Source organism: Nothobranchius furzeri, chromosome 2 (assembly GCF_043380555.1).
Source record: "Nothobranchius furzeri strain GRZ-AD chromosome 2, NfurGRZ-RIMD1, whole genome shotgun sequence".
Classification (NCBI taxonomy): Eukaryota; Metazoa; Chordata; class Actinopteri; order Cyprinodontiformes; family Nothobranchiidae; genus Nothobranchius; species Nothobranchius furzeri.
The window spans coordinates 47,521,154-47,527,153 of record NC_091742.1 but is presented as its reverse complement, the minus strand read 5'-3'; positions in this window follow the sequence as shown (position 1 = coordinate 47,527,153).

Genomic DNA, 6,000 nt, shown 5'->3' with positions numbered 1-6,000 from the left:
GCCATTTTGGCCATTTCTAGGGTCTATATTTGGTTGAACAGTTTGGTCATTTTTCGCACGATCGTCTCAAAAATAGTGTGCGATTGAACAGAAGCGATGGACGATTCAAATGAGAAAATAAAATTGACTTTTCGTAAATACTGAAGGGGCGGGGCCAGGCCTCAAAGTTTGAGCACTCGCCAAGAAAATTCAAATTGCTATAATTTCATAAATGAAAGAATTACAGTTAAAGTAATGTTCTATGGACAATCGTCATCGCCCCCCGAAGACAAATGAATGGTCGATTGATGATGTCACATAAGCTCCGCCCCCTCAGGACTTAAAAGGTCAAGTTTTACTGGGAAATTTTCCGAAATTCGCCCTTTCAAATAATCAACCCAAGTTTGTAGCAGATAACTGAAGACAAGTTGGGGTTGCTTGGCGTCACTTTATGGGAGTTTTCTGCAGAAGGCGGGGCTGTGGCGGCGCGGCGAAGTCAGGCGTACCGACGTGGCCTTACGTTTGCCTCCCATTTCGTCATTTCTAGAGATATCGCCACAAAACGTCTTGTGAGTGATCCTACTCCGGCCCCCCAAAAGATCTCATGTGAACATCCGGTGGGCGTGGCCTATTTTCTGAAATAGCGCCCCATAGGTCCATTAAAACTGTCAGCCCCAAGCCATGCTTCGACTGAGGATTACGAAATGTGGTACACTAATGTGGTGTCTCAGGACCTACAAAAAAGTCTCTTGGAGCCAAGTGTAAAGTCGCACAGGAAGTCGGCCATTTTGGTCTAAGTACGCCATTTAGTGGTTTTCGCACACATTGTTTGGAGAGTGATGCTCCATCGCCCTTTTCACCAATCGCCTTCAAACGTCTGCTATATACTTTTAAGACATAAAGGAAAAAATTCAACCGTCGGATTTTAAATAAGTATAAAGGTGTGGGCGTGGCTAAGCCTCAAACTTTGACCTGTCGCCACGCCACTCTTTTTTTCCACAGCTCCCTATTGGACTCCTTTTAACCAATTACCAGCAATCACTGGCAAATAGCAGCAGACAAGTTGAGGTCACTTGGTCTATAGTATTGGCAGGTTTCGAATAAATGCGGGGCTTTGGGAGCATGGCGAAATTTGCCATCACTCCATGGAAATACGTTTGTCTCTCATTTTTTCAATCATTGTGACATTGCCACACAATTTCTGATGAGTGATCCTACTCTGACCCCTAATAGAATTGGACAGCTGAAGTTTGTGGGTGTGGCCTATTTTCTGAAACAGTGCCCCCTAGGACCATTAAAACTATAAGCCCCAAGCCATGCTTTGACTGAGGATCACAAAATTTGGCATACTAATGTAGTGTCTCAGGACCTACAAAAAAGTCTCTTGGACCCAAGCGCAATGTCGCACAGGAGGTCGGCCATTTTGGTCCAAGTACTCGATTTAGTGGTTTTCGCACACGTTATTAGGAGAATGATGTCTCGTCGTCCTTTCCAACGATCACCTTCAAACTTCTGCTATATACTCTTAAGACATAGAGGAAAAAATTCAACCGTCGGATTTTAAATAAGTATAAAGGTGTGGGCGTGGCTAAGCCTCAAACTTTGACCAGTCGCCATTACGTTATTTGACTTAATAACTCCCATGTGCATGATCAGATCAATTTCAAACGTTGTCTGTGTTATCACTGACCACATCTGAAGACAGTGACAATGTGGACAGCTTACATCACCTAAGCCCCGCCCCCTGACTACAGGAAGTCTACTGTTTTATGGTGAAATGCCCATATTTGTCCCCTCTAATTTAGTCAAGATGACACTAAGGTCATGCACTGTCTTCATGATGTTGTAATGACCATTCAGATCTGATAGCTTTTCAGAAAGGGAGGGGCTTTGATGCCATGGCGATTTCTGGCGTGACGCTGTGACCTTACGTTTGACTGTAACTTCCACAAACAGCCTCTGATTTGCCCGAGACTGAACATCACATCACCAGTGTGATAAAGATAGAGTATCTCCTAGTGGTGAGACGTGTAATGGTGGGCTCAGAAGGGATGCTGAGTCAGGGTGAGGTGTGGACGAGGAGGCCGTTCACGGTTTCTGGTGTCGGGGTGGTTGACTTTCTGTTCCGCCAGACGTGCCCTGGTGCCCTCGGCTGCCGGCCAGGATGGAGAAGCACGGAGCTGGGTTTGGAGAGCTTCGGGGATGGAGCGGAGGGGGTGCGGAAGGAGGGCGAGCAGCTTTGCTGCGAGGGCCGAACGACGCTGCTTGCAGCTTTAATTATTATTCTTTTTTCTTCCGCGTCTTTGAATGGCCTTTAGGGGGTCTTAGCATATCCAAAAAGTCACCAAATTCTGGCCCAATATAGAAAGTGCGTGAAATTTACGTATTTCACTGGCGATGTGAAAGTTCGTAAAAAATTGGCTGAACAGCGCCCCCTAGAAAGTGAAAAATACCCCTCTCCATAAAGCTTAGTTTATCGTACAGTTATGAAATTTGGTACACTTGTAGTACTCAACAGTCCGCACAGAAAAGTCTCTTGCAACCATGGTCTATATCACACAGGAAGTCGGCCATTTTAGGTTGAAATGGCGATTTTTAGCCATTTTGGCCATTTCTAGGGTCTATATTTGGTTGAACAGTTTGGTCATTTTTCGCACGATCGTCTCAAAAATTGTGTGCGATCGAACAGAAGCGATGGCCGATTCAAATGAGAAAATAAAATTGACTTTTCGTAAATACTGAAGGGGCGGGGCCAGGCCTCAAAGTTCGAGCACTCGCCAAGAAAATTCAAATTGCTATAATTTCATAAATGAAAGAATTACAGTTAAAGTAAAATTCTATGGACAATCGTCATCGCCCCCCGAAGACAAATTAATGGTTGATTGGTGATGTCACATAAGCCCCGCCCCCTCAGTACTTAAAAGGTCAAGTTTTACTGGGAAATTTTCCAAAATTCGCCCTTTCAAATAATCATCCCAAATTTGTAGCTGGTAACTGAAGACAAGTTGGGGTTTCTTGGCGTCACTTTATGGGAGTTTTCTGCAGAAGGCGGGGCAGTGGCGGCACGGCGAAATCAGGCGTACCGACGTGGCCTTACGTTTGCCTCCCATTTCGTCATTTCTAGAGATATCGCCACGACACTTCTTGGGAGTGATCCTAGTCTGGCCCCCAAAAGAATCTGATGTGAACATCCGGTGGGCGTGGCCTATTTTCTGAAATAGCGCCCCCTAGGACCATTAAAACTGTCAGCCCCAAGCCATGCTTTGACTGAGGATTACGAAATTTGGTACACTAATGTGGTGTCTCAGGACCTACAAAAAAGTCTCTTGGAGCCAAGTGCAAAGTCGCACAGGAAGTCGGCCATTTTGGTCCAAGTACTCGATTTAGTGGTTTTCACACACGTTGTTTGGAGAGTGATGCTCCATCGCCCTTTTCACCAATCGCCTTCGAGCTTCTGCTATATACTCTTAAGACATAGAGGAAAAAATTCAACCGTCGGATTTTAAATAAGTATAAAGGTGTGGGCGTGGCTAAGCCTCAAACTTTGACCTTTCGCCACGCCACTCTTTTTTTCACAGCTCCCTATTGGACTCCTTTTACCCAATCACCTGGAATCTCTGGTAAATAGCAGCTGACAAGTTGAGGTCACTTGGTCTACAGTACTGGCAGGTTTTGAAAAAAGGCGGGGCTTTGGGAGCATGGCGAAATTCGCCATCACGCCATGGCAATACGTTTGCCTCTCATTTCTTCAATTATCGTGACATCGCCACAAAATGTCTGGTGAGTGATCCTAGTCTGACCCCCAATAGAAATGGGCATCTGAGATTTGTGGGCGTGGCCTATATTCTGAAATAGCGCCCCCTAGGACCATTAAAACTGTCAGCCCCAAGACAAGGTTTGACTGAGGATTACGAAAATTGGTACACTCATGTAGGGTCTCTGGCCCTACAAAAAAGTCTCTTGGAGCCAAGCGCAATTTCGCACAGGAGGTCGGCCATTTTGGTCCAAGTACTCGATTTAGTGGTTTTCGCACACGTTGTTTGGACATTGATGGCCCGTTGCCCTTTACACCGATCACCTTCAAACTTATGCTATGTACTTTTAAGTCAAAGGGGAAAAAATTCAACCGTCGGATTTTAAATAAGTATAAAGGTGTGGGCGTGGCTAAGCCTCAAACTTTGACCTTTCGCCATGACATTACTTGACTTAATAACTCCCATGTGCATGATCAGATCTAATTCAAACTTTGTCTGTGTGATCACTGACCACATCTCAAGACAAAGACAATGTGGACAGCTGACATCACCTAAGCCCCGCCCCCTGACAACAGGAAGTCTATTGTTTTATGGTGAAATGCCCATATTTGTCCCCTCTAATTTAATGAAAATGACACTCAGGTCATACAGTGTCTTCATGATGTTTTAAAGACCATTCAGATCTGATAGCTTTCCAGAAAGGGAGGGGCTTTGATGTCATGGTGAATGCTGGCGTGACGCCATGACGTTACATTTGACTGTAACTTCCACAAACGGCCTCCGATTTGCCCGAAACTGAATATGGCAATGAACAATCATGCCCTTTAGCCAATGAGGCACAAACGGTTGGTGAATGTTATATAATGTCACCAAAGCTGACCTCAATGGGACTTTTCTGTAGTTGGTCACAGCGCCACCTAGATAACGTTATCCTTCGATAACTTTAAAAAACATGGTCAGAATAGCATTAAAGTTGGTCACTGTCATCACACCACCAGTGTGGTAAAGATAGAGGATTCCCTAGTGGTGAGACATAAAATATAATGGTGGGCTCAAAGGGGATGCTGAGTCAGGGTGAGTTGCGGACAAGGTGGCCGTTAGCAGTTTCTGGTGTTGGGGTGGTCGACGTTTGTGTTCTGCGGACGTGCCCTGGTGCCCCGGGCTGCCGGCCAGGCCGGAGCGGCGCGGAGCTGCGAGGGCCGAACGACGCTGCTTGCAGCTTTAATTATTATTATTACGCTTTCTTTTTTCTTCCGCGTCTTTGGGTGGCCTTTAGGGGGTCTTAGCATATCCAAAAAGTCACCAAATTCTGGCCCAATATAGAAAGTGCGTGAAATTTACGTATTTCACTGGCAATGTGAAAGTTGATAAAAAAGTGGCTCGACAGCGCCCCCTAAAGAGTGAAAAATACCCCTCTCCATAAAGCTTAGTTTATCGTACAGTTATGAAATTTGGTATACTGGTACTACTCAACAGTCCGCACAGAAAAGCCTCTTGCAACCATGGTCAATATAAAACAGGAAGTCGGCCATTTTGGGTTGAAATGGCGATTTTTAGCCGTTTTGGCCATTTCTAGGGTCTATATTTGGTTGAACAGTTTCGTCATTTTTCGTACCATAGTCTCAAAAATAGTGTGCCATCGAACAGAAGCGATGGACAATTCAAATGAGAAAATAAAATTGACTTTTCGTACATACTGAAGGGGCGGGGCCAGGCCTCAAAGTTCGAGCACTCGCCAAAAAAATTCAAATTGCTATAATTTCACAAATTAAAGAATTACAGTTAAAGTAACTTTCTATGGATAATCGTCATCGCCCCCCGAAGACAAATGAATGGTCGCTGGATGATGTCACACAAGCCCCGCCCCCTCAGGACTTAAAACGTCAAGTTTTACTGGGAAATTTTCCAAAATTCGCCCTGTCGAATAATCAGCCCGAATTTGTAGCAGGTAACTGAAGAGAAGTTGGCGTTGCTTGGCGTCACTTTATGGGTGTTTTCTGCAGAAGGCGGGGCTGTGGCGACGCGGCGAAGTCAGGCGTACCGCCGTGGCCATACATGTGCCTCCCATGTCGTCATTTCTATAGATACAGTCACGAAACGTCTTGTGAGTGATCCTAGTCCGGCCCCCCAAAAGATCTCATGTGAACATCAAATGGGCGTGGCCTATTTTCTGAAATAGCGCCCCCTAGGACCATTAAAACTGTCAGCCCCAAGCCATGCTTTGACTGAGGAGTACGAAATTTGGTACACTAATGTGGGGTCTCAG